The sequence below is a fragment of the Podarcis cretensis genome, assembly GCF_951804945.1.
Source record: "Podarcis cretensis genome assembly, chromosome: 7".
In the NCBI taxonomy this organism is placed as follows: domain Eukaryota; kingdom Metazoa; phylum Chordata; class Lepidosauria; order Squamata; family Lacertidae; genus Podarcis; species Podarcis cretensis.
The window spans coordinates 13,797,786-13,810,244 of record NC_137176.1 but is presented as its reverse complement, the minus strand read 5'-3'; positions in this window follow the sequence as shown (position 1 = coordinate 13,810,244).

The following is a 12,459-nucleotide window of genomic DNA, read 5'->3' as shown; positions in this document are numbered from 1 at the left end:
CTGCCAAAGAGACAATGTCCATACCCTCCAACATTTCTCTAACGAAAATAGGGATGTCCTATTCCATATAAGGATAATTTTACTATTTCTACCCCACCATCTGACTGGGGGTTTCCCAACGTATATAAAAACATAATAAAGCATTAAACATTGAAAAACCTTCCAATATAGGGCTGCCTTCAGATGGCTCAGGGGTCAGATAATGTCATCCCCTCCAACATTTCAATGAGAATAGGGACATCCATAGGAAAAGCAGGACATTCCAGGATCAAAGCAGAAACCAGGATGACTTCTGTAAATCTGGGACTGTTCCTGGTCAATAGGGACACTTGGAAGGTCTGAAGGCCTGCAGTGAGCAGAGGATCCCATAAAAGCTCCAGTGTGACCTCACATAAAGACATGCGTGTCTGCAGGAAGGGCAAGGGGTGCCCTGCTAATCCTAAATGTATGTATGTATGCACTTGTTTACATACTTATTGTTTTAATAAACAAATCCATCCATCCAACCAGGGCCAGCCCTACCATGAGGCAAAGTGAGGCAGCTGCACAAGGCGGCAAATTCTAAGGGGTAGAAAGTGGCTAGAAAGGTGCACCATACGTTATGCCCTGCAGCCCCTAAGCTAGTTTGTGGTGCTAACATGGCCAGCGCACCAATGAGGCAATCTGAGGCAACCAGCCTGAGGTGGCATTCTCCACGGTGGGCAGAAGATCCTGATCTGGCCTTGCCGGTGCCACTGAAAGCTGAAGCTAGAGTCAACAGCAGCAACACCCACCTTTTGGCAGAACTCTTGGTGAATAGGGGGCGTTCCTGCAGAGGGGATGCATTGCTGCTGGCCTAACTCCCACCCAGGGCGAGGGAGAAGGCATCTGTGTGGCACGTCTTGCCTCAGGCACCAAAAGGTCTCAGGTTGGCACTGCATGCATCTAGTCAACAAGAGGTTTGCAGTGATCTCTCAGACCACTCCAATTAAGAGTGGCTGTCAGGAGAGCCTTCCTGGGTCAGCAAGCACTGGTGTGAATGCTACTAGCTGTGTCCTAATGATGCTGCTGCTGTAAATCTTACATGATTGGGAAATCCTAGAAATGTAAACAAAGGAGGCGAGCAGCTTGCAGTGCTGCTGCACCTGACCCTGCTTTTGTGAGGGGGGTGTCAAGAACAGAAACCAAAAGTAACCCAGCAGAATAGAAACCTAAAGTACTGACAGGGTTCTCAGGAGATGTGTACCGAAAATCATTTCCTGGGGAAACAGAAGCTTAATGCTCTTGTTTTGATTGGTTGACAGTTGAAAGAAATGCACAAGGGTTTTCTATATAAGGTTGCTAGAGAAAAAACAAGCAAAGAAGCCGAGCTGTTTTTATTTGTTTGGCTATGGATATCCACAACTCCTTCAAAAAGCAGAAGACAGCTAGTCAATCCGAGACATACACATACGATAGTACTTCATCAGACATTGTGCAAGGAGCACGCAATATATCCACCTCGAAAAAGACAAGAAATATCCAGGTACAGGCAGGGGCAGGTCATGAGAGCATCCTACCTGAAAATACTAAGGCAGTTACCAGTACCATACAACTTAAATTTATTACAAGAAAAACTGCATATAGGAAATTATATAACGAAAGCAAATGCTCCATCAGTCAAATGAGTTAAAATCTGTGCTGCCTGATGCCTACAAAACATTGTGACTTTAGAAATGATAGCATGGGTCCAAGGATATTTTGCCATGTGTGTCTTTCTTATTCTAGGTTAACATACTCTGCTGTTTTGAAAAGACTTGTATGCTAGGTTCAGTTCAGTAAGTTTATTGTGCTAGACAAAGGCCATGACAGAAGCATACAAACACGAGCAATTTCAAATACAAAATATAAATCGAGGCATCTACTAAGACAAACAGAACCATCAATTTATAGCTTTGGGAAATGTGTACGGGTTAAGTTCACCTCTAAATGAGAAGGAAATCACATTTCTCCCCCATCTCTGCCATAAACTAAACCAAACTACCTGGCAAATATGAGCAGAAAATACATCTGTAACTCTCAGCCTGCCCTTTCCAGATACATCAACATCCACAAAACCTTTCCTAATCATCGCTTGCATGTATTTTGAAGGAAAATGTCAAGAGTTGTATACTGGTATGTCCTTTTTATGTAGTGCAAGAAGCACATTTTTATTTATTTATTTATTCTTCTTCTTCTTCTTTTTTGTTCTCTGGCATTAGAGCCTAAGTTCAAAATGTCGTTTAACAAGCAGGCCTGAGAGGGTTTCCTTTATAGAACCAGATGCTTCCATATCAGCAGATTGCAGACTGATTGAATTGCCCTAGCGGCCTGGTAAGCACTGGACTGGACTTCAGTTTCCTTTGTACATCTCAAGCTGATATGGGCCGTATGTATTCTTCCCGCTACAGAGACAGAGAGGGGACAGAATTTTGTGTTTTAAATATGTTGAATAATGTAAGACTTCCACTACTAAATTATAAGAACTTCATTTTGGCTAAGATCCATTTCAGATTTTTTGTTGTTGATGATGATGTGTTGGCACTAAACAAGTCATACAAGAGTGATTTTGCCACAGTCTGCATTTTCAAATGCTCCAGTGTTTGTATCATAAAATTCTGAACACGTTCCAGAGAACTATTATTTAGACATATTTAGCTCTTTGCTATCAGTATAAATAAATCATAACATGCAGGTTATTCTTTCTACAAAGATGTACATAGCACGTCATTTATGAATTATACATTATTTGCTTAATTTAAAATAAGTACATAGAGCTGGCAGAGTTCTCAGTCAGGCTCTCTGTTAATGTGTAATCTGATTCGGAGGAAAGTGATGCCTTAAGTTAAATCTGTATGGCAGCCTGGTCCAAGCACTGAAGATGCAAAAATATCAGTGATTTACTAAGAAGGGCAATAAATATTTTAAAGGAAATCGTGCAATGGCAGTTTACACGTTTGGTGGTGGTCAAACACCTATAGCTGAAATATACCGCACATTAAAGGAATCTTTAAAAGGGCTGTAAAACTGTGTTACTGGTAAACCTAGAAAACCCTTGGAATGATAGAACATTCCAAAATATCAATAAACATAAATGTAGATAGAAAGTGCTATGAAATTTCTTTGAAAGCCCAACTAATCAATATGAATGCCTAATGGTGATGGAAGGATTGACATTTGAGTTCCCCTCTTTCTTGGAGCATTGGTACAAGCCCAATAGAGAATATGGTTTTCTCACATTGGACACAAGCCTTCATTTTCTGCCTTGAGTCCTCAGCCTCACGGTTCCCATCAACTCACCTAGACTTTATTCTAAGACATGGATGTCCAGCTTACAGTAGCAGCTTACATGCCTCGGGAGGGTGGAGCAGGATGAAGGATTTTCCCCTCTTATGTAATCATGTAAGTAAGAAAGGCATCTTTATATAGGCTTGGCGGCAGCTACAGCATTCAAGAGTCATGATTCAGGAGTTCAGGAATCAGGCAAGATGTTCAGAACTGGACAGCAACAACAAAGGTGTCCCAACATTTTTCACACCCCACCCACTGAGCTCAGCCACTCTGGGCGGCTTCCAGCATATGCAAAAACATAATAAAACATTAAACATTTTTTTAAAAAAACTTCCCTATGCATGGCTGCCTTCAGATGTCTTATAATAATAACAATTTTCACTCAGAGGTCAGGTTTTACCATTGAAAAATCACCTGAAGTAAGGTTGGGGAGAAATGAGGGGAAGGAGATTAGGAGGACTATAAAGCAAGAGTGTGTTTGTCACTGAGCAGAACCTTTCCAGTGTGGCAGCTGAGAAGTTGATGGACGCAATCCCTCCATTGAGTCATTGATGAATGAGAAAAGCATGGACCAAACTGTAGCAAAAACATCAGGTTTGGCGTGGTCTGTAGTAAGCCGGGTGACCTGAGTCACTTTCTCCTACAAATGGACCTTGAGCTTGTTTGGAGGTTCTAGAAGGGGAGCACAGCTATCGTACACCCTTGACCGATGAATGGTACACTCCTTCTATCTGTGATGGTCATCCTCTTCCACCGAGCATGCAGTGAGAGAGGAAGGGGACACCCGCCTAGCCAGCCAGATTGGAAATATAGCTCTCATTTCTCTGGATGTGAGGGCGATCTGGCTGCAACATCTGTCACCCCATTGATCGCCCGGGTTGATTCAGGGGATCTGGCTGGCTAGGCGGGTGTCCCCTTCCTCTCTCACCACTCCATGTGCATCTCTCCCGAAGCTGCACGCTCGGTGGAAGAGGACAACCATCCCAGACAGGAGTGTACCGTTCTTTGGTCAAGGGTATACGATAGCTGCGCTCCCCTGCTAGAACCTCCAAACCTGGCTCAGTTTTTCAGACAAGCTACATGCCAAATGGGCCTGTATCAGCGCTCAAGGGTAAAGTCTGACGGCATCTTGCATCCTTCCACAATAGTCGTACGGGTTGCCACAAGGAGACTACCACTTTATTATAACTTGCTTTCAGCTCCTGTTTTGGAAGAAAAGTTTGACATAAATGTTAATCATCAGCCTCATCCTGATGAGTAAATATGAGCCACCTTGGCTCTGAGGGAGGTGGAGGGGGTGGAATGCCTTCTGGCAAGGGTATTGGTTTTTGGATTCTAGGATCTGCAGAGGAGAGAAAAAGAGATATGGAAATACACTTTTGGAATTGGATGTAGAATAGCACCTGGCACAGTCCCAAAGAGCGAGCTGTTCCTTAAATTTGTGTAAATTCTTCTCAACCATGCAATAAATCTCAAACATTGTGTACTTATTTAATTAGCACTAAGTACTGGCCTGACACTGCAGTCCTTGTACAAGCAAGCCTCTTGCTGAGTTGCTAAAACCCTCTTTCATTGAGGCTTTGCTCAAGCAACAGGATGCAGGACCATGCCCAAGAGAAATGAGAGCTATATTTCCAATCTTTCACATTTGGATCAATCCGAAACAATCTGCGGTAGTAAGCATTTTAACCAATTTGTGTATGCTCTGAGGTTTTCTGTAAGAAGCTAATAAAAATAAGCTAATTTAAAATAATGATGCTGAAAAAGTCAATGAATCAATTCTATTTCAGAACATGAATATTTTTATTGCAAAGCTAAATACCAACCAAAAGAAAAGCAGCGTGTTACTTTTCATTAGCAACAAAACGTGTAGTGCAGACTGATTTGAGGATTTCATCATCAGATTAGCAATGCATTAAATTCTGATGAGCCCTAGCCAGCATGTTCGGTCATTGGTCAGTGATTACAGGAGTGGTAGTTCAGCACCATCTGGTTGCCATCCCAGATCCATCTGGTGTAACACTCTGGCTCTGCAATTTAGACCCCACCCATATTCCAATTTCAACAGTAAGTGGCACATGGACGTAAAAACTAAAAACTGATTGCCATCTCACTGACTTAAGGGTAGGTAAAAATTTCTGTGTGCTTGTTTATCTCTTCAACACATCACTACTACCTTTCAGTTGCATAGTTCTCAAGTTCCTTAAGAACAAAAGCCTAGGATACTTAGAAGAGCACAAAGCAGAGGTGGGAGAGCCACCTGTCATGGATTCTTGAGCTGAGATTCCTGCCTTGCAAGGGGTTGAACTAGATTTCACCTCTACCATTCTATGATTCTGTAGGGGAGCACCATTATGAATAATCCAGCCACAGTTAGCACTCTCAGATTCCATTATTTTCAACTGGAGTGTTTGAAAATGCTTTAATTTCATTGGATCATGCCATTTGGTGGCCTCTCCACTCCATGTTTTGCTGGATGAGGTGGATTGTTCAGATTATTCTATTTTTGCCTTGTCTAGGAACTGAGCCTTGCCTGTCTTGGTGAATGAGGTTTTCTGGGAATTTGAGAAGGGGAGGGTGTGCCTGTATTGTTTCTGCAGGACATCTCAGTAGCTTTCAATACTATTGACCACTGTATCCGCTGGGCTGTCTCATGGGAGTTGAACGTTGGAAGGATGGTGCTATCATAACTTCAGTCCTTCAGTTCCAGAAGGTGGCACTTGGGGAATTCCTGATTGACATCTTGGGTTTTGGCATGGGAGGGATCCCAAAAGCACTTATTTCAACATGAAACCACTGAGGAAGGTCATCCAGGGATTTTGAGTTCAGTGCCATCAGTATAGAGATGACTCCTCCCCACTCTCTCTTCCACTCTCCCTGTCACCCTCTGGGCTCATACTAACAAGGTTGTGGGGGGCGGGTCCTGGACTGATATCTAGAGGAAGCAAAGACTAGATATGCAAATAAATTGAAGCTTCATTAAAGCCAGGCAGCGATGCTCATGGTCATTAGAGCCAGCTGAGGAATTCACATTCAGCCACTGTTGGATGGATGAGGTTGCATTGCCCTTGAAAATGCAGGTGTGTAATACGAGATTTGTCTTACCATTCTTGCATCCAGCTTGCTTCCTGGTCATTATGTCTTAGTTCAGGCAAGAATCCTCACCCTGTTGACTATCTTGTACAGTGGGGTAGAAAAGCTGGGGGGGGGAGACCCCACTTCTGGTAACCAGTTTGGTTACAGTTCGTAGATGGGTTGGAGAGTCTAAAAAACCCAATACACAAATTTTCACAGCCCTGTAGCTGTGATGGTGGCTCATTTACCAGAAGTATTGTAAAACTATGGTTTTCCCAGTAGTGATGTATGGAAGTGAGAGCTGGACCATAAGAAGGCTGATCGCCGAAGAATGGATGCTTTTGAATTATGGTGCTGGAGGAGACTCTTGAGAGTCCCATGGACTGCAAGAAGATCAAACCTATCCATTCTTAAAGAAATCAGCCCTGAGTGCTCACTGGAAGGACAGATCCTGAAGCTGAGGCTCCAATACTTTGGCCACCTCATGAGAAGAGAAGACTCCCTGGAAAAGACCCTGATGTTGGGAAACATTGAGGACACAAGGAGAAGGGGATAACAGAGGACGAGATGGTTGGACAGTGTTCTCGAAGCTACTGAGTTTGACCAAACTGCAGGAGTCAGACACAACTAAACAACAACAACAACAATGTATTAGCTCTGGAAGTGTATACTTGATTCTGACCAAACTAAACCTCCTTATGGTTGAGTGTGAAGCTGCCTGTTTTCCCCTTGCTCCATCCTGCTATCATCTTCTTCTCTTGGTTGCTCTGGTGCCCTAAAGTTTCACACAGACCACCTTTTATTCCTTCTTGTTTCCTTTGCCCACCACCCCCATCAGGTTCAGTTGTAGCCCCTCTGATCTGCCAGGCTAATGCATATGTGTTCTCTCTATGGACTCTTCCATAGAGTTCCATAGAGCATCATGGGTTTGGCGAAAGTGCGAATGGAAAGTAGGACTGATGGGGGCAGTGCCTGAATTCATGTGGCCCAGTACAACTTCTATCATTTTTCTTGGGGGGGGGGGGGTGTAGCTCTTACATATGATCTCATTTTGTTCTTGTATAGCCTGGATTTATTTTATCAACGTATCATGACCATGTTATATTGATACTGCATGTCTTCATAAATAATATTTCAAGAGTATCTGTTGAGAGGATGTATCCCAAATCAAACAAGAATCCCTGGAAATCTCCCTCCCTCCCAAAATTATTTTTCTTCTTGACTTGGGTGCCTCTCTGTTTATCTTATTAGTTTGTTTAGGGTCCGCTGCACACTCGTCGTTCATGTAAAACTGCTTATTCCTGTGCCAGTTTGTATTAATTTTTCATTACACTAGGAACATAAAGATCATGTAATTGAATCTCCTTAGGGTGTTGAGGTTTAGATAAATGGAAGGCAAGGTGATACATCAGAACAAATGGAGCAACATATTGATTTTCACTGTGAACTCGGAAGTTGAAATAAGAAGTACTTCATCTCTAAGAATTGCAGGAATGGGCTCACTGATGGACAAGGATCCCAGTTCATTTATCCTTCCAGCTGGCAGACAGGCTACAAAGAATGAATTCTGTGAATAAAAAAAGCATAAGGAAACATGGAGTGATTTTTCCATTTTTTCAAAAAAAAGGATAGGTAAGCTACTTGAAGAATCCTGTTGGCAGAGTGTTGGCAATGCAGATCCAAACAGGCGGTTCTTTTTTTAAAAGAACAATTCTACTGTGGATAAAAGAATTGTGTGTGTCTTTCACAATGCTCATAACAGTCCTCCCAGGGCAGGTTTTATCAAAATAAGATATTATTATTTACATGACAGTTAGCCACAGTTAGACACCGCATGCATAGCTTAAAACCAGCTACCTCGGGGAAAAGTGACCTTGTCTGACCTTGGCCTTGACCTTGTCTGTCCTTATTAGGGCTAGATTAGCCCATGAGATATAATACCAATGGGTGCATTTTTGAAACTTTCCTGGCACTCAGCCAAATAAAAAAAGAACAAAGCTAGGCCAAAAACGAAACTTCATTGTAGTCTGCAAAAGCAGAATATCCAGACTTCTTCCATGGAATATATACTAGTGTTGAATAGCAGGAGAAGGGAGAACATTAAACAACTCGGCTTCCGCAGTCTGATGGATTCAAATGTGGATGCAAATTGAGGTTTCGGAAAGCAGATTTTGGGTTTTCTTATACAGATATAATAAAGCTTTTGTACTTGTTTTACTGTGTAGCAGCAGCATCACAATATGTGATCAGAAGTGAATAAGATTTTTCAGAACTGTTACAGCTGAAGGACATGTTTCAAAAGTCTGAGCAAATGTTTCCTATTCTCCACCAACAATAGGATTCTTCGTTTCTGCATGTGAATTATTTTCCTGCACACACAAGACTCAGAAGGTGTGGTGGTTTTAGGATAGAACATCTCAACTACCCCGCATATTTGAAATAAATGTAAGTCCCCTGAAATCCTATCACAGTCTGAATTTTGTCAGGCTGTGTATAGCACAGAGATAAGTGCTACTTTTAATGAGACCCAAGTTTATGAAGTGACTAGAGTGCTGAATCTGGCACTGGGTCCAAATTTCTTCTCAGCTGTGAGCATACTAGTAAACTTTGGTGCAACACTCCTTACTCTCAGCCTCAAATGAGATGAAGTATAGATTGTGAGGTACTCTATGTTGGTGACATGGGGGGGGGGAAATATGTATATAAAGGAGAATACGGACAAAGGTCCATATAGTTAAAGCTATGGTTTTCCCAGTAGTGATGTATGGAAGTGAGAGTTGGACCATAAAGAAGGCTGATCGCCAAAGAATTGATGCTTTTGAATTATGGCGCTGGAGGAGACTCTTGAGAGTCCCATGGACTGCAAGAAGATCAAACCTATCCATTTTGAAGGAAATCAGCCCTGAGTGCTCACTGGAAGGACAGAACCTGAAGCTGAGGCTCCAATACTTTGGCCACCTCATGAGAAGAGAAGGCTCCCTGGAAAAGACCCTGATGTTGGGAAAGATGGAGGGCACAAGGAGAAGGGGACGACAGAGGACGAGATGGTAGGACAGTGTTCTCAAAGCTACCAACATGAGTTTGACCAAACTGTGGGAGGCAGTGGAAGACAGGAGTGCCTGGAGTGCTCTGATCCATAGGGTCACGAAGAGTCGGACACGACTAAATGACTAAACAACAAAAGGAGAATTCCCTGGATGCCAAGATCCAGGTTTTAGACAAGTACTCTTTGGTGAGAGAACCACAGCAGAAATTTAAAATCACAAAAAAATGCAGAAAATAAGTTCAAATAATCTTTACAGGGTTCTGGGTGTAATATAACAACAGAAAAAATTCATTACCACTGCACCACTTGTCAGGGGATTAGCTAAGAAAAACCTAATTCTAGCTGGCACATTGGAGAAAAAGAAAATTCAAGAGTTCCTTGCCCACAAATCCAAAACCTTCAACAGCAGCAATTTTTTCGTGATCTGACACTTGCAAGTTTTTTGCCAAAAAACAGTAGGCGAGTGATTCTCATTTCATCAATGTATAAAAAAATGAAGCAACCTCAAACCGGAATTCCAAACCTGGGACCATTCCTTCTTATAATGAAATTTCTAACACCAGTGACCGGATGGTCTCTACATATGTTTCTGTAAGTACATGATCAAATGGGGGCCAAAGGTTATTTCCTCCATAAAGATGGTGGACATTGCCCATATTGTTGGGCAGCAGAAAAAACCCATGACCCCAAGAAAAGGGGGGAGTGTCATCTCTGCTGTTAATGCAGTGACCAAAAATCTTGGTGACGATGTGCTTCATGTAACCATTTGTCTGTCTTACCTTTGCAGCTATGAAACACAGTAACTATGCAAAAGCAGCTACGTTGGTCTGTAACTTTTGTTGCTGCTACCAGTAATTCACAGCTCATGATTATCGCACGGCTACACTTGTGCAACTGTTAAAATTATATTTATATTAATGTGAAACCGTTTTTTTTAATGTAGTAAAACCTGTGGAGTCAGTTAGAATCCCCATATAGTTTTGTGCAGGTTATTGTGCTTCACATGGTGGGATATTGTTGACCATGATGACTTGTGTGCTGTGTTCTGGTTTTATTGTTTCAGTAGGAAGGGAGAGCCTCAATGAAGGCTGGATGTGTGTGTGTGTTTATTTGCAAACGGTGTCATGCTTAATAACTTCCACCAGGCATTTTGTTTTTATGGCTGTCTTGGGGTGCAGATTGGTACAGTCGTTTCTTCTATCAGCAGAAGGTTAATAATCATCTTCCAGAATCTCTGCAAGATCCATTAGGCAGACAAGACAGGACAATTGCCCTGAAATATGTTTACATTGTTTATGCTGTTTTGGAAGCCGTGGTCCATATGTCCTGCTAGGAGTCTGCATCTACCCCCAAAGTCTGAATGCTTTCAACAGCCAACCATATTGATTGGCTGCAAATTAAGAAGAACTAATACTCATTTGGCTCCAGCATTGCATAACTCATTACATGCAGCATAAAAATGTGTGCACAAACATGTATCTGATTGTTCCAGTGGGGGGTCCAGATGATGAACAGTGTAATGGAGATTTCTAATGGACACCAACATTATCAGGGCTGGCCCCTTCCATGAGGCGGAATGAGGCAGCTGCCTTGGGTAGCAAATTCTATGGGTTGAAAAGTGGCTAGAAATGTGTGGTGTGGTGGAAGACTCTGTTCCATCACCAGCGCTGATGGAATTTGTGACCAAATCTGACCAGTCTAGTCGGATTTTGTACACATAATCGGAAAGGCAGCACCTTGTCCTGTGCTTCAGGCTTCAAAATGGCTTGGGCCTCTCCTGAGCATTCTTATGGCTTGCACATGGAGATATCACTTTCTGGGCCTAGGGAAGTTTCTCTTTTTGTTGCTTAGAGGGTCTATTAGGTCAGCAGGGAGCATTCCAGCTTCTTGTTTTAGAACCCAGCTGTTGAGAAATGTTTCCTCAAGTGTAAGATCAAAAATGTACCTTAGTGCCTAAATCAGCAAATGCCTCAACTGCCTGAAAAACTTCAATAAGACCCTCTGTGGGAATTTGGAGACCTTTAGTTTCATATCCAGCTTTTTCCTTTAGAAATTTTAGAGTGGCTTACATCAGGGGTCTCTAATTCAGGCACTAATTAGACACAAACAGCACCAAGTACTCAAACCATTCTCAGGAAGCCTATTTCTTGAGACAAGAGAGACATAAATTTGGGTCTGATGCTGAAATGTAATTTATGGCACTAAATAATCTCTTGGATTTATTTATTTTTTAATCTTCAGACTAATGCATCATCTGGCAGTGCTACTTGAGATTCATTATTTTGAAAAGAAAGAAAAGAAAATGAGCAATGAAAGATGTTGACTGTACTTTCACCCCAATGGTTCCCACTGTGGCATGGTTAGGGGGAGGATGGTGGTGTAATGGTCTGGAGGAATTGCAAGTTTTGAAATGGAGTGGGTGAAATCAGACAGGATTTAAGAGCAAAGTTCAAAAGAGGGCAAAGGGAAGAAAAGGCAGACAAAGTCAAAACGGAAGAGAAGGTTGTAGCATCCTTTAATATCCAATCATAATTTTTCCCTTTGACTCCTAATGTAGCTTGGACCAATAAGAGCCTTAAACTCTGATGTCCTGGATCTCAAATAATTCTATAGGAGTCGCATATGCTAGTACAAACTACAGAGAAGCTATTATTAGATCACAGTCTGTTGATTTTTAAAAATCAGAAGACTAAATGATTCATAGGTTGAGATTTTCTGATCTAAACTAAAGAGACAGATAAGAGGAAATGAAGATCTACCCATAGATCTTTATAACATAAAGAAATGGGTGCAGATGGTACAGATGGAACTTCTCAAAGGTTTTTTTTAGTATATATATAAAATCAGTGTTGGATTTTGTTTATCATATTGTCTGGTGCATATAGATCTATCAAGTGTTTTATTGTTTTTTATTAGATAGAAAAGATCTGTTAACTTAATGTGGTGTGTTGAATGGCTGTTCCAATAGCCATTCAGTAGAAAAATTATCTACAGATTTAAGCAAGGAGGGAAACATATTAGTGTAGAGAAGCTATGCTGCTTCCTCCTCT